Below are 22,777 nucleotides of genomic sequence, written 5' to 3' on the forward strand. Positions count from 1 at the left end.
GTGACGTCCCGCGAACTCACGATCTAGTAGAGCTCGAGGGAGAGTTTCGTCAGCACGACGGCGTGGTGACGATGTTGATGAAGCTACTGTAGCAGGGCTTCGCCTAAGCACCGCTACGATATAACCGAGGTGGATTATGGTGGAGGGGGGCACCGCACATGGATAAGAGATCAATAGATCAATTGTTGTCTCTTTGGGGTGCCCCCTACCCCCGTATATAAAGGGGGAGGAGGAGAGGGCCAGCCAAGGGAGAGGCGCGCCCAAGGGAGGGCAATCCTACTCCAAGTAGGTTTGCCACCTCCCTTTCCTATTCCAAGAAGGAGAAGCGGAAGGACGAGGTGGAGAGAAGGAAGGAGAGGGGGGCCGTCGCCCCTTCCCCTTGTCCAATTCGGGTTGGGGAAAGGGGGGCCGTGCGCCACCTCCTGGCTGTCCTCTCTCTTCTCCACTAAGGCCCATAAGGCCCAATAGCTTCCCGGGGGGTTCCGGTAACCCCCGGTACTCCGGTATATGTCCGAAACCTCCCGGAACCCTTCCGGTGTCCGAACATAGTCATCCAATATATCGATCTTTACATCTCGACCATTTCAAGACTCCTTGTCATGTCTATGATCATATCCGGGACTCCGAACTACCTTCGGTACATCAAAACACAAAAACTCATAATACCGATCGTCCAGAACTTTAAGCGTGCGGACCCTACAGGTTCGAGAACTATGTAGACATGATCGAGACACGTCTCCGGTCAATAATCAATAGTGGAACTTGGATGCTCATATTGGTTCCTACATATTCTACGAAGATCTTTATCGGTCACACCGCATAACAACATACGGTGTTCCCTTTGTCATCGGTATGTTACTTGCCCGAGATTCGATCGTCGGTATCTCAATACCTAGTTCAATCTCGTTACCGGCAAGTCTCTTTACTCGTTATGTAATGCATCATCCCGCAACTAACTCATTAGTTGCATTGCTTGCAAGGCTTATAGTGATGTGCAGTACCGAGAGGGCCCAGAGATACCTCTCCAACAATCGGAGTGACAAATCCTACTCTTGATCTATGCCAACTCCACGAACACCATCGGAGACACCTGTAGAGCACCTTTATAATCACCCAGTTACGTTGTTATGTTTGGTAGCACACAAAGTGTTCCTCCGGTATTCGGGAGATGCACAATCTCATAGTCATAGGAACATGTATAAGTCATGAAGAAAGCAATAGCAGTAAACTTAAACGATCAAGTGCTAAGCTAACAAAATGGGTCAAGTTAATCACATCATTCTCTAATGATGTGATCTCGTTCATCAAATGGCAATTCTTGTCCATGGCTAGGAAACTTAACCATCTTTGATTAACCATCGCGAGGGGCCTTCCCTTTCTCCGCGACGGAGAACCTCTTCGACGGCACCATTGGTGTCGCAACTGACGATGGAGCAAAGCGGGAGAAGCGAGTGGAATGGGAAGAGATGGGCGACGGGGGCTCTGCCCCTCCCCTTTTATAGCAGAAGAAGGCCAACCAGCGCCCCCCACGATCATAGGTAATGATGTTTTTCTCCTGCATGCAGCAGAGACTCGTCAAATCAAGCAGTTGCCGAGGCGACGTGGGGAAGCAGAGATGCTCGCGTCTAATCAACCGCCATGCGTCGACCAAGGCCGTAGGCTATTGGGGCCCGCGGTGCTCCACACTTGCCCCTTGGCTTCGCCTCGAAGCCAAGCCCGAGCGCGCCTTGGGCCTAGGGGCTACTGTCGGTGTTCTGGGAACGGGGGTCCCTAGACTTGCCTGCCTACGGCCCACGGCATGGATCTGCGAGCGGGCCCATATGACCCATCTTCACCAACAAGATTTCAAGAACCTCACGAGGGGCCAAGCCTCGCGAGGCAGACGACACAAGACCTCCTCGGGAGCGGCCTCACCAGGCTGGCTCGTGAGGGGTGGAGAGTTCAAGGCAAGGCAAACCTCGTGAGGTTCCGATGACGTGAGCCATGACGATCGAGATCAGGCGGGCATCAGGCGGGCGCCAGCGTGCACAGTGTCCTTATTTCCTCTTTGGTGCCAAGGGAGCAAGCGCAGGCACGGAGTACTGAGGCGTCAAGGAAAGATTTTCATATCAATGCAACGAGACCAAGACCAGCAGGACGGCAAGATGGAGGTCACCATGGAGTCCAAGACGGCGTCAACACCAGGGCCTTTTGCAGGCGAAGACTGGTTTTGTCAGGATAAGATGTACTAGCTATCCCCTTTCAAATTGACCGTTGTTGGCTCCCTTCCCGCTCAATATTAGGGGAGAGGACCAGGGCCTCTATAAAGAGGACTAGCCACTACCATAGCTAGGGGGGTCCGACGGATCAAGAGAGACTAGAACTACCACAAGTTCACCGAGCACAAGAACACCTCTCCTCAGGAGGCTGTTCTTCCCCTTGTATTGTTCATCCTTAGCCCAAGAGGCAATCCACCACTATCACACTGGAGTAGGGTATTACACCACAACGGTGGCCCGAACCTTTATAAATCTTGTGTCCTTTGTGTTGCGAGTTCATCAAGTTAGTTCTGTTGACACCTGATTTTGGCAAGATATAGAGTGAAAGGGTTTCAGCATGAGAAAGTTTCACATCGTCAAGTGGAACAACTTTGATGTTTAGGCTATCGCCATTCGGCCTCATCTCAGTGGCCGAAGATGTACTCCGTGTGACAAAATTTAGTGTTCTGAGTGCTTTTTGGCCGATTACGCCCTCAATATGACCTCAGATGAAGGAGCACTCTAAAGGAATTATCTTCGTCTCGTTGAGGCAATCAATTTTCATATATAAATCATCTTAATCCGAGTTCATATGCAAAAGTTACATTCAATACGGTCTGGACAGGCCAGAGATCAAAATATTACGCTTGACACCAGGCACATGTTGTTGAGTGTCTGATACAATGCATGAGCAATTCGGCCCTCAAGACGACCTTGAATCGAAAAACCTTCAATAGAGAGAAGTTTCGTCTCGTCGAGCCGGTCGATTTTCATATATAATTCGTCTCAATCCGAAGTCGTATGACACCTGGAGAGACAAAACAAGATCAGGCTATGTTTTTAGTCGGAAAATCCAAGTGAAAAGCTACCATCCGAGTGAAAACTTACCGATCGAGTGAAAGCTTACCATCCGAGTGAGAACTTACCGGTCGAGTGAAAGTTTTCCGTCCGAGTGAAATTAGGATCATCCGAGTGAAATTGTTACCGTCGGAATGAAAACTTGCCGATCGAGTAAAGAGATTACCTTCCGAGTGAAAATATGGTCATCCGAGTGAAGATTGTCTTCCGAGTGAAAGATTCTAACATCCGAGTGAAAAAGTCCAGTCGGACGATCCAAGTGAACGACTCTTATCCAAGTGGATGAGCTCGAATCCGAGTGAAACTAAACATATGCCCGAGAGTTTATCAAGATGACCTCGGATGAAGAAGTGTTCAATACATAAGTTGTGCATATCATCAAGACGGTAAACTTTGGTTTTGGAGTCATCATCATCAGAGATAGTATATGGCTTACAAATTAACTACGAGACTCGGATAATTCAGTCTACTGCAAGACCGAGTCCGACTGAAAGGTAAAGATGACCTCGACAAGTATTCAAGAAGGCCTTATTTGAAAAAGTGATCAACGTGAGAGTTGTTTGTATCGTCGAGGCGCACAAATTTGATATTTGGGCCGTCTTGATCGGAGATCATATGTAAGCTCAGCGGCCCGCGCAAGAAGGAAGACAGAGTTTGGGCCAGATTCAGACTGAATCCGAGTTGGAATAAAACTAGGACTCCAGGACGTGAATTGATGTAATTTTTCTTGTAAGGAAAGCCTAGATGAATCCTTTACTTGTACGGGAAGTCCAGCCGCCTCTTATATATGTTGGGGGTGATGGTCGATTGAAGAACACACAATCGAACAAATCAATATACTACTTTTTCATCTACGTTTTATCTCTCCATCGTTTTTTCTCTCTCGTTCTTCGTTGTTCCTCGAATTTGAGAGCTGCGAATCCCGAGGCTCTAGGGGCGAGCGAATCGACTTAGGGCAACCCATAGCCGCCGCACTCCCTGACGGGGTCCCTCCTGGGGGGTGTGGGGTTTCGGGTCTGCAAAAGCGCCCGTCGACTGTCTTGCGTATCGCGCTGTCGGTCGGGTCTCCTTCGACGTGAGCTGCGGTGCATCACCCCCGGTGTTGAGGGTACACGTGACGTGTTCGTGTGTCAACACACTTTTTGGCGACTCTGCTAGGGAACGAAGATCAATCATCATCATCCACCATGTCCGATCTTCCCAAGCCATCTGAGGTAGACGTCGATAACATCATTAAGCCCAGTCTTGATGAGATATCGGCCGATCATCGCCAAGTCTATGAGGAGTACAAGAAGGCGCGCGAGGAGAAGGACCTGCAGGAGTTCCTTGCAAAATTCAAGAAAGATCGCCAAGGCAACATCACTCCGATTGAAGAAATCAAGTTCCCTCCTCTTCAAACTGAATAGGTTAAACCCTTTGTAAGTACTGCCTTTTCTCCTGAGCAGTGGGCTGAGATTGAAAGTCGTATTGCTGATGGTAACAATCTAGTCTATCAAACTGACATAGAAAATACTAATGCTCAGAAGAATATATCTCAATCGTCTAGTGGTAATGATGGTGCAGCTGCTAGTGTGCAAAACCCTAATCTGGCTTTACCTATTTCATCGGCGCCTCCCATGCCGATGACTTATTATCCTACCCAAACAAATCAGATTGTGGCTGCGCCCATAAATCCTATTATGAGCATGCCAGGTTCGGTAGCAACGCCGAACCAAACCCTACCTACAGCTACATCCACTCGACCACTACCAAATTATGGGTCGACATACATGCCACAATTCCTACCTACAACCAGTAACCCTACTCCTCCTATGCCACTGCCACAAGCTGTATCGTCCACTATGGATGATGGTCTAGCTAATCTTAGAGAGGAGATGGATAAAATGCTTCGAGAGAATTTTGGAGTTGAGTTACCTCGAAATCGGATTTACCAAAAGTCGTACCCCAAGTACTTTGATGCCATCTAGTGCCCTCCGGGATATAAGATTCCAGATTTTGTTAAGTTCAATGGAGAGGGCACAAAAACCACATGGGAGCATGTTAGTCAATATTTAGCACAATTGGGTGAGGCAGACTCATTGAATGAATTGAAAGTGCGTTTATTTCCTTTATCATTAACTAGTACCGCATTTTTATGGTTTTCTTCTTTACCACATGGTTCCATTCGGGTTTGGTCGCAGCTAGAGCAGAAGTTTCATGATCACTTTTATAGCGGCGATAATGAACTCAAGTTGTCACATCTGACATCGGTTAAACAGAAGCATGATGAATCAGTCTCCGATTACGTCAAGAGATTCAGAGAAACAAAAAACCGGTGTTTTAGTTTGGTGATAACCGAGAGGGACTTGGCAGACCTAGTGCTGAGTGGTTTGAGAACTCCCATTAGAGAAAAGCTAGAAGGATACGAGTTCTTAAATATCAACCAAGTCTTACAAAGGGCTTTGGCTCAGGAAAGCCAAAGCAAAGACCTTAAAGAAGTGCATAGATACAAAGTCGATCGTCCAAAGATGAATATGGTGGAATATGACAGTGATCACTCGGACGATGAGGGTGATGTTTTTGCTACTGAATTTGTTTGGCCATCTAAGGCCAAACCCTTTACTTGCAATGATCTGAACCCGATTCATAAGAATCATGATGAAGATATGAAGTTTACCTTTAACATTGCTAAGCGTGATAGAATATTTGATGCTTTGCTGCAGGCTAAGATTATTAGAATATCTCATACTTTACCGCCGTTTGAAGAGCTAAAACGGCATGCTTATTGCAAGTATCATAATTCTTTTTCTCATGCTACTAATGATTGCAATGTTTTTCAACGACAGATACAATCGGCCATTAATGACGGATGATTGAACTTTTCTGAGATGCAAGTTGATAAACAACCTTTTCCAATGAATACCATGGGTTTGGAGGGGAAGAAGCTACTCATTCAGCCGGAGGTAGCTGAATCTGCTAATAAAGCTAATATAATTGTTGGTGAACCCAGGAAAGACAAGGAAGGCAGCACGGTCTTGGGGAGACATGTTGTGCTTGATAAGCAGCTCGATGGCAAGGAAGTGATCAAAATCACCATCAAGAATCCTACACTCGGGGGGCAACCGCAAGTGCAAGAAAATACTCGAGTTAAATCTGTCAAACCCAAGAGTACAGAAGTTGGCAAGTGGAAGAGGAATGAAGCTAAAGTGCAACGCAAGCGGATCAAGCCAACTTTTGATATGTTGTTGTCCAAGTATGCCAATCAGTCGGTTGGTTCCAGCTCTAACCAGCCATCACAGTTGAAGCGACCAAGGTCACCATCAGATGATATGTTCAGTCGGTATATGAAGCCGAGTGGACCAAAGGCGTTGTTTCCAGAAGAGCAAAGGCAAACTGTTTGGGATCGACTTGAATACTCATATAATGACCGACTGAACATCGGTAACTATCGGTCGGCTGGTCAAAACATGCGACCGGATGGAAATTATCCAAGTGTAAGAATGCACCCTGGTGGAAGCTATCCGAGTGAAAAAATGTGGTCAAGTAGATTCCATCCGACTGAATTCCATCTGAGTGGATTCCATCCGAGTGAATCCCTTCCGAGTGGATTCCATCCGAGTGACATCCATCCGAGTGGATTCCATCAGAGTAAAAAGGTGCGCCTGAGTGGAAATTTCATGCATCTGGAAAGTCGAAAAGAATGGTGTGTTAAATCACCAAGTGTTGTAACAGTTGAGTTAGGAAAAGGCAAGGAGAAAATGGATGCTGACTCACTTATCTTGGGCACCGAAACATTCGCCATACAACAGCCGATTGTGCATAGCAATCCGACTGAGCCGATACTTGCTATCGTGCCAAAGCACTCGGCTAATGATCATGAAGCAAGCACCAGTCAAATAAAGACGAGAGATCCTACATACATTCAGCTAAAGTGGTGTCCTCCAGGGCTAACAAAGACATAGAAGAGGAAACTACAGAGGTTAAGGAGTCAAGAGATGGCAGAACAGGAGGCCGAGAAGCAAAGGGATAAGTTGTTTAATGACATTAGGCACATGGTTCCAGCAAAACAAGTGTGGAGGCCTAAACAAAAACAAGATGCATCATCTTCTACATCTATCACAATAGCACCTGCTCCACCGAAAGAGGACGATGCAATTACTACATCGTCCACATCACCTAGTACTTTCTCTTCACTCGGACAAATTTCAGAATCAGTAGATTCACTCGAGGAGGAGGCTGATATGTTGGACTATGAGTCTACGCCGGTTCATGAAGGTATGGATATCAATATGTTGTATTACTTACCTACTGAGTTTCGTGTTGTAGATGAGGAAGGGGAGGTGGCTCAGCTGGATTTTGGCCCTAAAACGCAATATTCGAGAAGCCAAAAGAACCAGTAACGCATCTGAAACCGTTATATCTCAGAGGTCATATCAATGGGTCACCGCTCACTCGGATGCTTGTTGATGGGGGTGTTGTGGTAAATCTTATGCCCTATTCGGTCTTCAAGAAATTGGGTTTGCCTGATGAAGAATTGATCAAGACCAATATGGTGCTCAACGGGTTTGAAGGCAAAGAGAAAACTGAAGCCAAATGTGTAATGTATGTGGAGCTTATAGTCGAAAGCAAAACTTTGGCTACTGCATTCTTTGTCGCTGAGGTGCAAGGTAACTACAACGTTATACTAGGCCGTGATTGGGTTCATGCAAATCAGTGCGTGCCATCCACTATGCACCAGTTTTTGATTCAGTGGGTTGATGATGAAGTGGAAGTCATTCATGCGGATAACTCAGCCTGTGTTGCTTTGGCCGATGCATCGGTGGATTGGCAACATCCCAATGCTACTTGCTTGACGGGACGTGACTTATCAGAATTTGATTTTCTCAGCGCAACCAAGAATGGTTTTGTGCCCGTCTCTTTAAAGATGACTGAATGCAATCGGCTCCAAGGTATGATATGTTTAAATGGATCCTAATTCCGAGTGGTTACAAAAACGTCTTGTAAAATATCGATCCAGTGAGAACGATATGTATGAGTCTATAGAGGAGTTGGATGACACGGATAAACTTGGACAAGGTTTTACATCAGCCGATCCGTTAGAAGCAGTTGATATTGGAGATGGTTCAGTCACTCGACCGACATTTATAAGCAAAAAGTTGAAAGCCGATTGTAAGGTAAGTTAATCGAGCTATTGAAAGAATATGTTTGTTGCTTTGCATGGGAATATCATGAGATGCCAGGGTTAAGCCGAGAGCTAGTGGAGCATCGGTTGCCTATAGAGGCCGGTTTTAGACCTTATAAACAGTCGGCCAGGAAGTTTAATCCGAAAACATATGGCCGGATCAAGGAAGAGATCGGTCGACTGCTTGAAGCTAATTTCATTCGACCTTGCAGGTATGCCGAGTGGATTTCTAACATTGTCCCAGTGGAGAAAAAAGGTTCCGGCAAGTTGAAGGTGTGCATTGATTTCAGAGATTTGAATAGGGCTACACCCAAAGATGAGTATCCTATGCCAATAGCCAATATGCTTATTAATGATGCTTTTGGACATAAGGTTATTAGCTTTCTAGATGGTAATGCTGGATACAATCAAATTTTTATGGCCGAAGAGGACATGTACAAAACGGCTTTCCGATATCTTGGTTTCATTGGTTTATTCGAGTGGACAGTGATGACATTCGGATTAAAAAATGCTGGAGCCACGTATCAAAGGGCTATGAATTTAATTTTTCATGATTTACTCGGTGTCATACTTGAAGTTTATATTGATGATATTGTTATCAAATCGGATGCTTTTGAATCTCACTTGGCCGATTTGCGTTTAGCTTTCGGAAGAATGAAAAGGTATGGACTGAAGATGAATCCTTTAAAGTGTGCATTCGGCGTATCAGCTGGCAAGTTTTTGGGTTTCATTATTCATGAAGATGGCATAGAGATTGATCCCAAAAAGATAGAGGCCATACATAAAGTGGAGGCTCCAACATGCAAGAGAGATATGCAAAAGTTCCTTGGCAAGGTCAATTATTTGAGAAGGTTCATAGCTAATCTATCAGGAAAAGTTGATGCATTTACTCCTATCCTTTGGTTAAAGAATGATGCTGATTTCACTTGGGGGGCAAAACAGCAAGAAGCATTTGATATGATCAAGAATTATTTGTGCACTCCTCCGGTGATGAAAGCACCCAAGCATAGGGAACCCTTCAGACTTTACATTGCAGCAGAGGAAGGATTTATTGGTGTTGTTCTAACTCAAGAGACCGAAGGAAAAGAGCATGCCATCACTTATTTGAGCCGCCGCTTATTGGACGCAGAGACAAGGTATACATTTATTGGAAAATTATGTCTATGCTATATTATGCTTGCACAAAATTGAGACATTATTTAGTACCGAGTGCTTGCATAGTAGCTTGTCAGACCAATGTCATTAAATACATGTTACATAGACCAATTCTTAGTGGTAGAATTGGCAAGTGGGCTTATGCTTTGATTGAATATGATTTGGCTTATGAATCTCTAAAAGCCATGAAAGGCCAGATCGTTGCTAATTTTATTGTTGAACATCGGATTGATGACAAGCATGATGTTGATATAAACCTTGTCTCAATAGTACCATGGAGATTATATTTTGATGGTTCAGTTTGTACCAATGGCCATGGTGTTGGTATTGTTTACATATCTCCTCATGGTGCTGTTTTTGAAGCCTCATGCCGCTTAGAATATTTTTGTACAAACAATCAAGCCGAATATGAAGCATTATTATTCGGCCTAGAGATGTTACTTGCTATAGGTGTTACACATATTGAGGCTTATGGTGATTCGTTACTAGTGGTGCAGAAAATATCCAAAGTCTTTCAGTGTTTGGATGAATCACTTAATGTTTATCTTGATAAATGTCTAGATATAATTTCTACTTTGGATTGCTTTATCATTGCTCATATATCTAGACATGACAATTGGAAAGCAAATGAATTGGCACAACAAGCATCTGGATATCATGTTGATCATGGCATGTTTCATATCTCTCAAAGACCGATGTCTTGTCTTGCCAATATGGGAGAGGCCGAACCTGAACCCACTGATTCGGCCATTAACAAAAAGTCTAGTGCAGATGACAATCCTGACTGGAGGAAGCCCATTGTTGATTACTTGTGCAATCTGAGTGAAAGGGTGGACAGGGCTGTTCGGCATATGGCTTTCAAGTATACAATGAGAGATGATGATCTTTATCGCAGAATAGTCGATGATGTTCTTCTAAAGTGTTTGGATGAGGACCAGGCAAGAGTTGCTATGGGAGAGGTACATGAAGGCATTTGTGGCACTCACAAGTCGGCTCCAAATATGAAATGGTTATTGCGACGTGCTGGGTTTTATTTGCCGACTATGATTAATGATTGCTTCAGATATTATAAAGGGTGTGAAGCTTGTCAAAAATTCAGTGATATTCAATTGGCTCCTGCTGCTATGTTGCATCCTATTATCAAGCCGTGGCCCTTCAGAGGATGGGGTTTAGTCTTTATTGGGAAAATTCATCCATCTTCCTCAAAGGGGCATCTGTTCTTATTGGTGGCAACTGATTATTTCACTAAATGGTCTGAAGCGGTACCCCTCAAGAACATGACACATACAGAGGTAATTCAATTCATAACTGAGCACATTATTCATAGATTCGGTATTCCTCAAACGTTAACAACAGATCAAGGTTCATCTTTCATGTCACACCAAGTCAGAGAGTTTGCCGAATCTTATAACATAAAGTTTCTCAATTCCTCTCCATATTATGCCCAAGCTAATGGACAAGCTGAGTGTAGCAATAAAATTTTAATCAAACTCATTAAGAAGAAGATTGAAGATAATCTAAGGAGATGGCATGAGTTGTTGTCTGAAGCTTTGTGGGCACACAGAATTTCAAGGCATGGTGCTACGAAGGTGACCCCATATGAGCTAGTATATGGTCAAGAGGCCGTTTTACCAGTGGAATTAAATTTGAATGCTTTGAGAATAGCCAAACAAAATGATTTATCGGCAGTAGACTTTTATAACTTGATGATGGACAATATTGATGAGGTTGCCGATAAACGTTTGGTTGCTTTGAAGTCCATAAAGAGATACAAGTTGAGGGTTGCAAGAGCTTACAATAAGAAAGTTAAGTTGAAGAATTTTCAAGTTGGTGATCTCGTCTGGAAAGTGATTCTGCCAATTGGTTCAAGAGATAGAAAATTTGGGAAGTGGTCTCCAAGTTGGGAAGGTCCTTTTAGGATTACAAGAGTTGTTCCTGGGAATTCATATTTGGTGGAATCAATACAAGGGGCATTGTTACCTCGAGCTCTCAATGGCAAATATTTGAAGAAGTACCACCCGAGTGTGTGGCAGGAAGCCTAAGTAGGCAATGGCCGATATACGATTATCGCCCTTAGCACAAACATGACCGATACATGATTATCGCCCTGAGAAAAATAAATGGCTGATGGAGTGTTGACATCATCCTTAGAACGAACACCATGCATATTATTTTTCGGCGTGCAAGCTTTGCCGAAAAACAGGGGGGCATGTGTTGACACCTGATTTTGGCAAGATATAGAGTGAAAGGATTTCAGCATGACAAAGTTTCACAACGTCGAGTGGAACAACTTTGATGTTTAGGCTATCGGCATTCGACCTCATCTCAATGGCCGAAGCGGTACTCCGAGTGACAAAATTTAGTGTTCTGAGTGCTTTTCGGCCGATTATGCCCTCAATATGACCTCATATGAAGGAGCACTCTAAAGGAATTATCTTCGTCTCGTCGAGGCAATCGATTTTCATATATAAATCATCTTAATCCGAGTTCATATGCAAAAGTTACAGTCAATACGGTCTGGACAGGCCAGAGATCAAAATATTACGCTTGACACCAGACACATGTTGATGAGTGACTGATACAATGCGTGAGCAATTCGGCCCTCAAGACGGCCTTGAATCGAAAAACCTTCAACACAAAGAAGTTTTGTCTCGTCGAGCCGATCGATTTTCATATATAATTTGTCTCAATCCGAGGTCGTATGAGGCCTGGAGGGACAAAACAAGATCAGGCTATGTTTTCAGTCGGAAAATCCGAGTGAAAAGCTACCATCCGAGTGAAAACTTACCGATCGAGTGAAAGCTTACCATCCGAGTGAAAACTTACCGGTCGAGTGAAAGTTTTCCGTCCGAGTGAAATTATTATCATCCGAGTGAAAGTGTTACCGTCGGAATGAAAACTTGCCGATCGAGTAAAGAGATTACCTTCCGAGTGAAAATATGGTCATCTGAGTAAAGATTGTCTTCCGAGTGAAAGATTCTAACATCCGAGTGGAAAAGTCCAGTCGGTCAATCCAAGTGAATGACTCTAATCCGAGTGGATGAGCTCGAATCCGAGTGAAACTGAACATATGGCCGAGAGTTTGTCAAGATGACCTCGGATGAAGAAGTGTTCAATACAGAAGTTGTGCATATCATCAAGACGGGAAACTTTGGTTTTGGAGTCATCATCATCAGAGATAGTATATGGCTTACAAATTCACTAAGCGACTCGGATAATCCAGTCTACTGCAAGACCGAGTCCGACTGAAAGGTAAAGATGACCTCGAAAAGTTTTCAAGAAGGCCTTATTTGAAAAAGTGATCAACATGAGAGTTGTTTGTATCGTCGAGGCGCACAAATTTGATATTTGGGCCGTCTTGATCAGAGATCTTATGCAAGCTCAGCGGGCCGCGCAAGAAGGAAGACAGAGTTTGGGCCAAATTCAGACTGAATCCGAGTTGGAATAGAACTAGGACTCTAGGACGTGAATTGATGTAATTTTTCTTGTAAGGAAAGCCTAGATGAATCCTTTACTTGTACAGGAAGTCCAGCCGCCTCTTATATATGTTGGGGGTGATGGCCGATTAAAGAACACACAATCGAACAAATCAATATACTACTTTTTCTTCTACGTTTTATCTCTCCACCGTTTTTTCTCTCTCGTTCTTCGTTGTTCCTCGAATTTGAGAGCTGCGAATCCCGAGGCTCTAGGGCGAGCGAATTGACTTAGGCAACCCATAGTCGCCGCACTCCCTGACGGGGTCCCTCCCGGGGGTGTGGGGTTTCGGGTCTGCAAAAGCGCCCGTCGACTGTCTTGCGTATCGCGTTGTCGGTCGGGTCCCCTTCGACGTGAGCTGCGGTGCATCACCCCCGGCGTTGAGGGTACACATGACGTGTTCGTGTGTCAACAAGTTCCTGAGATCTTTGCGAGGCTAGGACGTGGATCGGTAGGGGGAGATCTTCGCGCGCACCCCAGTGTTCGAACCTTAACGGTTTTGCCGGAACCCATGATCCGACAATCCAGGAGTGGATCACTGGACATCGGTCAAGTACATCCTGAAGTACCTGAGAAGGACCTAGGATAAGGTTCTCGTTTATGGAGGTGACAAAGAGCTCGTCGTAAATGGTTACGTCGATGCTAACTTTGACACAGATCCGGATGACTCTAAGTCACAAACCGGATATGTGTTTATATTGAATGGTGGAGCTGTAAGTTGGTGCAGTTCCAAGCAGAGCATCGTGGCGGGATCTACGTGTGAAGCGGAGTACATAGCTTCTTCTGAAGCAGCAAATGAAGGAGTTCATATCCGATCTAGGTGTAATACCTAGTGCATCGGGTCCAATGAAAATCTTTTGTGGCAATACTGGAGCAATTGCCTTGGCGAAGGAATCCATATTTCACAAAAGAACCAAACACATCAGGAGACGCTTCAACTCCTTCCGTGAACAAGTCAAGGAGGGAGATATAGAAATTTGCAAAATACATACAGATCTGAATGTAGCAGACCCGTTGACTAAGCCTCTTCCACGAGCAAAACATGATCAGCACCAAGACTCCATGGGTGTTAAGATTCATTACAATGTAATCTAGATTATTGGCTGTAGTGCAAGTGGGAGACTGAAGGAAATATTCCCTATAGGCAATAATAAAGTTGTTATTTTATATTCGTTATTCATTATAAATGTTTATTATTCATGCTAGAATTGTACTGATCAGAAACCTAAATACATGTGTGAATACATAAACAAACACCGTGTCCCTAGTGAGCCTCTACTTGACTAGCTCGCTGATCAAAGATGGTTAAGGTTTCCTAACCATGGACATGAGTTGTCATCTGATAAACGGGATCACATCATTAGTAAAATGATGTGATGGACTAGACCCATCCGTTAGCTTAGCATTATGATCATTCAGTTTTATTGCTATTGCTTTCTTCATGTCAAATACATATTCCTTCGACTATGAGATTATGCAACTCCCGGATACTAGAGGAATGCCTTATGTGCTATCAAACGTCACAACGTAACTAGGTGATTATAAAGATGATCTACAGGTATCTTTGAAGGTGTTTGTTGAGTTGTCATAGATCGAGCTTAGGATTTGTCACTCCGTGTATCAGAGAGGTATCTCTGGGCCCTCTCAGTAATACACATCATAAGCTTGCAAGCAAACAACTAAGGAGTTAGTCATGAGGAGATGTATTGTGGAACAAGTAAAGAGACTTGCCGGTAATGAGATTGAACTAGGTATGAAGATATCGACGATCGAATCTCGGGCAAGTAACATACCGATGGACAAAGCAAATTACATATGTTGTCATAACGGTTCGACCGATAAAGATCTTCGTAGAATATGTAGGAGCCAATATGGGCATCCAGGTTCTGCTATTGGTTATTGACTGGAGAGGTGTCTCGGTCATGTCTACATGGTTCTCGAACCCATAGGGTCCGCACGCTTAACGTTCGATGACGATATAATATTATATGAGTTTTGTGATTTGGTGACCAAATGTTGTTCGGAGTCCCGGATGAGATCACGGACATGACGAGGATTCTCAAAATGTTCGAGAGGTAAAGATTGATATATAGGACGATAGTATTCGGATACCGGAAGTGTTTCAGCGGGTATTGAGTACTTATCGGATCACCGGAAGGGGTTCCGGGCATCCCCGGCAAAAGATATGGGCCTTATGGGCCAAGAGGGGAAACACACCAACCACAAGGGGCTGGTGTGCCCCCCATATGGGCCGGCCATGGTGGAGAAGGAAAGGGGATGGAGGAATGGAAAGAAAGGGAATAGGATTCCCCCTCCCTCCTCCTTCCCCCTCTTTCCGCCCCCCTCCGATATATGGCAGGGGGCGCACGGCTTGGGAGGAGTAATACGTCTCCAGCGTATCTATAATTTATGAAGTATTCATGCCATGTTTACAACAATTTTATATGGTTTTGGTATGATTTGCATGGAACTAACCCGGACTGACGCTGTTTTCAGCAGAACTACCGTGGTGGTGTTTTTTGTGTAGAAATGAAAGTTCTCCAAATGAGTTGAAACGTTTTGACGATTTTTTTTGGAACAGAAGAGACCCCCGAAGCTTCGTGGGAAGGCCAGAAGAGCCACGAGGATGGCACAACCCACTAGGGCGCGCCTGGTGGGCCAGGCTCGCCCCGGTGGGTTGTGCTCACCTCAAGGCCCATCTTCGCGTGAAACTGATGACCCACAAGTATATGGGATCTATCGTACTCCTTTCGATAAGTAAGAGTGTCGAACCCAACGAGGAGCAGAAGGAAATGATAAGCGGTTTCCAGCAAGGTATTCTCTGCAAGTACTGAAATAAGTGGTAACAGATAGTTTTGTGATAGGATAATTTATAACGAGCAACAAGTAATAAAAGTAAATAAAGTGCAGCAAGGTGGACCAATCCTTTTTGTAGAAAAGGACAAGCCTGGACAAACTCTTATATAGAGAAAAGCACTCATGAGGACACATGGGAATATCGTCAAACTAGTTTTCATCACGCTCATATGATTCGCGTTCGGTACTTTGATAATTTGGTATGTGGGTGGACCGGTGCTTGGGTGTTGTCCTTACTTGGACAAGCATCCCACTTATGATTAACCTCTATTGCAAGCATCCGCAACTACAACAAAAGTATTAAGGTAAACCTAACCATAGCATGAAACATATGGATCCAAATCAGCCCCTTATGAAGCAACGCATAAACTAGGGTGTAAGCTTCTGTCACTCTAGTGACCCATCATCTACTTATTACTTCCCAATGCCTTCCTCTAGGCCCAAATAATGGTGAAGTTTCATGTAGTCGATGTTCACATAACACCACTAGAGGAGAGACAACATACATCTCATTAAAATATCGAACGAATACCAAATTCACATGACTACTAATAGCAAGACTTCTCCCATGTCCTCAGGAATAAACGTAACTACTCACAAAGCATAAACATGTTCATAATTAGAGGGGTATTAATATGCATATAGGATCTGAACATATGATCTTCCACCAATTAAACCAACTATCATCAACTACAAGGAGTAATTAACACTACTAGCAACCTACTAGTACCAATCCCGGACTTGGAGACAAGAATCGGATACAAGAGATGAACTAGGGTTTTGAGAGGAGATTGTGTTGATGAAGATGTTGATGGAGATTGCCCTCTCCCAATGAGAGGAGCATTGGTGATGACGATGGTCATGATTTCCCCCTCCGCGGGGGGGGGGGGGGGGGGTTCCTCGGCAGAACAGCTCCGCCAGAGCCCTAGATTGGTTCCGCCAAGGTTCCGCCTCGTGGTGGCGGAGTTTCGTCCGAGAAGATGGCTCCTTATTTTGTTCCCATCGAAAGACTTCATATAGCAGAAGATGGCCACCGGACGGCCACCAGGGGGCCCACAAGGTAGGGGGCGCGCCCCCCACCCTCGTGGGCAAGGTGTGGCCCCCTGGTGAACTTCTTCCGCTGAGTATTTTATATATATTCTGAAAACGTCTTCCGTGAAGTTTCAGGACCTTTGGAGCTGTGCAGAATAGGTCTCTAATATTTGCTCCTTTTCCAGCCCAGAATCCCAGCTGTCGGCATTCTCCCTCTTTATGCAAACCTTGTAAAATAAGAGAGAATAGGCATAAGTATTGTGACATAATGTGTAATAACAGCCCATAATGCAATAAATATCGATATAAAAGCATGATGCAAAATGGACGTATCAGAAACCGATGCCAAAAAATCCTATAAATAGAGAAACCATCAGGAATAACCCTAGATCAGAAGTTCCACCGCCGCAAGGCTCTGTAGCCACCAAAAACCAATCTAGACCCTGTTCCGGCACCCTTCCGGAGGAGGGAATCATCTCTGGTGGCCATCTTCATTATCCTGGCGGCCACCATGATGAGGAGGGAGTAGTCCACCCTCGGGGCTGAGGGTTTGTACCGGTAGCTATGTGTTTAATCTCTCTCTCTCTCATGTTCTTGAGATGGCACGATCTTGATGTATCGTGGGCTTTGTTAATATAGTTGGATCATATGGTGTTTTCCCCTCTCTATCTTGTTGTGATGAATTGAGTTATTCCCTTTGAGATTTCGTTGTTATCGGAGAGCACTTGATATATGTCTTGCATATGAATACTCGTGGTGACAATGGGGTATCATTTTGATTCACATGATATGTGTTTTTGTGGCACCCCAGCTCAGAGAAACCGGAACGCCCCGTATTCCAGCCCAGAGATCAAGGAGAAGTCTTCTTGAATACGGCACTGCTTAGCATAGAACAAATCAGCTCTTTATTACAATCTATATGGTACAAAGGGATTACATCGGCACGACGACACTACGCCCGCCACGGTTGCTCTATGCAAGCAGCAGAACAACACGAAGCAGCGGAATAACTCTAGCAGCGGAACAGGGACGACGGTGATGAACTCCACTCCGCAGGGACTCTGGCTGGAACGCTTATCCTAGCTCACAAACAAAGACTCCACGACAAACAAGCAATCAAATCCGGCATGACCTGCAAACTGGCATGACACGCCGGGTCAGTACATTGACTGTACTTGCAAGCTCACAATAACCAGAAGCATTCAAGACAAACAATAGCATGGCAATTACATGTTAAGAAGGAATTATCATGAGATCATTAGAATAACATGGCATGAACCACATGAACATGATACGACTAAAACAATATGAGCATGGCATGAACATATAAATCTGACGATACTGGCATGCAACATGATGACACTATATGCACCATTTATTCTGCTCGGGTTACCTCGTAACCATCACATGCATCACTTACCAACCTCGGACATCATACGATCATCTCAGGATCAAATCAAGCTTGGTATAAACAATACCGTGGTAATCATTAAATGACCACAAGGAGCTTGATCTTTACCCATGATTCTCACACAACATCACGAATATCCAACAACTCGGTATCCTCGATACCATGGTGATCATTCATGGATCACAAACGGAACCACTCTTGGCTCAACTAGTTACCTCGTAACCAAACGGTGATCATTCACGAATCACATAACCAACTTATCTCATCATCGAACCAGGGTTGTTATTAAGCACATTATTATTATTACTATTGACCCATAGTGTGACCAACTATGAACTGGGCCCTTATCCGCGGGCGTGGCTATCGATAGATTTAATATACACTCTGCAGAGGTTAGCACAATGTACCCACACCACAGAACCCATGGCCTCGCACTCCCCATTCGGGTGGACCAACAGCGTTCCGACAAAACCGTCCTACTGCCATGACACTCTCCCGGCCACTCCGACCAACTCCCCTTTGGGCTAAGTCATGGGTGGCCCCATGCCTACCAAAGACACAAACGGCCACCGTCGTGGCAAAACATAAACGGTCCCAAACGGGGACAAGGACAACAACAACAACAAGCACACAAGGCTTATGTCCGCCTACCTGATCAGGGTAGCGCGCGCCCATAACCTTCCCTCATTGGAGGCTCCAGTGAGAGGCATGACAATAGACCCAGTTAGGACCTTCCCATAAAGGCAAGCGTGGTTTTACTAGTCAGTTCAATATGGTGGCACCATGACTCAACCAACAGTTGTTCAAGTTCAATTTAATCCGGTTAAACCTGAATGCAATATGATGAGCCATGATAAAATAACATGATGCAATTACAATGCATGAGCATGATATAGGCATGGGGTGCGATAACAATATCAACAATGAATCATATCCAACTGAGCATGGCATAATGACGAACATGAATATCATAAGTACAGCACTACTCATAGCATAACATGACCACTAGCATCAACAATAAATACCATGAAAGAACACATCAATAACATTACCGAGTAAACGCTTAACCAACTAACAGCAAGGAACAATGCATATTAATGGTACTCGGTAACCGACGTTAGTCATGCATCGAAGAACATGACCAACCCAACATGTACTACTATCAAGCATGACCAATATGTAAGTAATACTAGCAGGTAGAACAGAGTGCAAGAAAACAAAGCATGACGGTAATCACCAACCCATAAGCATAACCTAAATAACGACAGCAGTAGCAAAACAATCATACAGTTATTAAAGAATCAAGTTGAAAACCAAAGCTATTGCATGGCTATCATGCAAATGGTGGTTGTGGCTTGCCTGGGGATGAAGAATCCACCGGGGAGAAGTGTGGAAACATCGCAGGAAGATTCGCCGGAAATACTTCTCTCTCGAAAGGGGCTGGTTAACGGCAAGGGCAAAATGGTCATTTTCACAGTGTCAAACCATAGTGCAAATGATACCAACAGAACGGGCTCAACGAAACGAAGAAGTAGGCTTTGGAATCACCTCATTCGGAGTTACGGTTGTAGAGTTATGAAGTGTGGAAGATCAGGGACCTATCTGTGAATATTTTCATCACCAACGGGTCCCTAGCGGCTGAAACAGAAAGCACATAAGGTGAAATACGTTTTTAGAAAGATAAAACCTATTTATAACCGAAGTAGATTGAAACTACGTTTTCAGAACATGAAAGTGTACTATTAGGATTACATCTCCACTTGAATCCACACGGGCCCGGGGCTAAGTTAACGCCCAGAGGCTGACTGGCGGGGCCCAGGGGACAGGGGCCAGGCTGGCGCTCGTCGCCTACTTCCTCGCCCTGTCCCCGCACGCGACAGAGGAGGAGTAGAGGAGGGGTGCCACCGGCCGACAGCCTGGCCGGCTCAGGCGGCCTCCGGCCGAGCCGAGCGCACCGGCGAGACGGGCGGAGCCTGGCGAGCTTGAGCAGTGCACTAATGGTGGACAGAGGCTGGGCATCGCATGGGCATGGCATTTGTGGCTCATTTAAGGCGAACGACGACGAAGTAGTGATGCAGGGAGATGCAGTCGAGCACGGGCGAGCTCCTGGACAACGTTTGAGGTCGAGACGAGGAGTGAGTGGACGAGAACAGTAGCTGGAATGAGCCAGAGCACACGTTTAACCATGACACAAGCCTGATCACCACACGCATTGGCGCCAGTGGCGCACTTTGGTGTGTCCGACCATGTCCATTAGAATGACCTTAGTGGCCTGAGTCTAAATGAAGAAATAATTTGGTCCAGGGGCAAAGAAGAGATTTGCAGATGGCCCCAAAGCAAACCAGAAGCCAAGTGTTTGTGCTGTGCAGTGGGGACACCTGCTTGGTAACATACTAAATAATTTGTCTGGTGATGATCACACACTAAGGTGATATTTATTACCAAAAATCAGCTTAAGAGGAGGAGTTTAGATGAGGGTTGCTGTAGAAACCACCATAATGTACAGAATATGAAATTTGGATGATTCACTCTGAGGCAAGTTGAGCTAAAATTGGGCATGTACCAATTATTTGAAGATATGAAGATGCTCAAAAAATTTCAAGCCATTTGGATGAACCAAACTAGCACTTGCTTCATATAGCTTTGCTTTGGACAAAAACTTGGAAAAATTGCACAGGGCAAATGGTGCAATGGATTGAGCCAAATTTTGGTGGATGGAGTTTATATAGCTAGGATAATGTCCTCGTAAATTTGCAGCTTAAGTGAAGCAATATAAAATATGGTTGCTTCACAAACTGAAAATCTGACCAGAAACTAAGATTTGGAGCTGGGCTCACATAGATGAGTTACATGAGCTCATATTTGGTTGAGGGTGATTATCCGATCATATGAAGGACCTTGCAAAATTTCAACTCAATTGGATATGCCTAGCTAGTACTTCCTTCACAATGAATTCCCTCAAACATGAACTTTGAAAAATTGCTCAGAAATATTTGCTAGGCCAATTGAGTTTAATTTTGGCATGAGGCAATTATATGGACATGAAAAGGCATCCAAAAATTTTGGAGTCAATAGGGCAAAGATAAATGGCACTTGCTTCACAATCTGCCATTCAGGATAGAATAGGAAATGAATTAATTGAGCATGATGGGAAACATGGCCAATGAAATATTTTTCCATATTTGAGGAAGATATGACCCAAAAAATTATGAGAATTATTTGGGATTTTTAGGAGTGATGGAAATATAGGTTGCTTCACAACCTAGGGCAAATTGGGTTATTCCTTTAATAGAAAAAGGAATATTCCCTAGAGAAAGAATATTGGGGTTTGGTCCAAGATGGAAATGGGAAGGCCTTGGGAAGGGTTTGGGGATGACAGGCCACTATGGAAAGAAAGAAGAGGTCATCGTCTTCAGTTTCCAAACCACATAGCCACAGAAAAAGAAAACTCAAGCAAAAATCTCAGAAAATCAAAAGAAAAAGAAAGGGCCAAAAATCAGGCTGTGACAGTTTTGGCATTCAGCTTGCGGATTCCCGCGGTGACATTGGGGTAATATATGCATAGAGGTTGATGCATGTTCTCATCTTTTGTTTCTCCGGTAGAAATCTTCGGGCACTCTTTGAGGTTCTTTGTGTTGGATTGAGTATTATGAATCTGAAATTATTTGGTGTTATTTTAGTACGAACTCTTGGATAGATCAATCGGAAAGAATAGCTTCGAGGTGGTTTCATACCCTACAAACGGTTTCTTCTTATGTTCTTTGCTAGATAGGAACTTTGGAGTGATTCTTCGTTCCACGTTGAGGGAGGGTTATATGATCCAATTATATTAGCATTGTTGAGAGATTGCACTAGTGAAAGTACGGACCCTAGGACTCATCTTTAAGCATTGCAATACCGTTTTTGTGCCCGTATACTATTTGCTACCTTGTTATTTTTATTTATTCAGATTATAAAAATATATTTCTACCATCCATATAACACTTTTATCAACATCTCTTCGCCGTGCACCTATACAAATTGCCATTGTATTGGGTGTGTTGGGGCACAAGAGATTTCTTGTATTTGATTCTAGGGTTGTTTGAGAGAGACCATCTTCATCCTACGCCTCCCATGGATTGATAAACCTTAGGTCATCCACTTAAGGGAAAATTGCTACTTTCCTACAAAACTCTGCGCTTGGAGGCCCAACATGTGTCTACAAGAATAAAGTTGCGTAGTAGACATCAAGGAGCCCAAGTAGGATTCGGTCCTACTTGGGGCGCCTCCTCGCCTCTCCCCTCCCCCTCCCACCTATATATATATATATATGGGGGGGCAAGCAACACCAGATAGCTGTTTAGCCGTGTGCGGCGCCCCCCTCCACCATTTACACCCTGATCATATTTTCGTAGTGCTTAGGCGAAGCCCTGCGAGGATCATTTCACCATCACCATCACCGCGTCGTTGTGCTGATGAAACTCATCGGCTACCTTGACGTCTTGCTGGATCAAGAAGGCGAGGGACGTCATCAAGCTGAACGTGTGCAGAACACGGAGGTGTCATGCGTTCGGTACTTGATCGGTTGAAACACGAAGAAGTTCGACTACA

This window comes from Triticum urartu, chromosome 2 (genome assembly GCF_003073215.2).
Source record: "Triticum urartu cultivar G1812 chromosome 2, Tu2.1, whole genome shotgun sequence".
In the NCBI taxonomy this organism is placed as follows: Eukaryota; Viridiplantae; Streptophyta; class Magnoliopsida; order Poales; family Poaceae; genus Triticum; species Triticum urartu.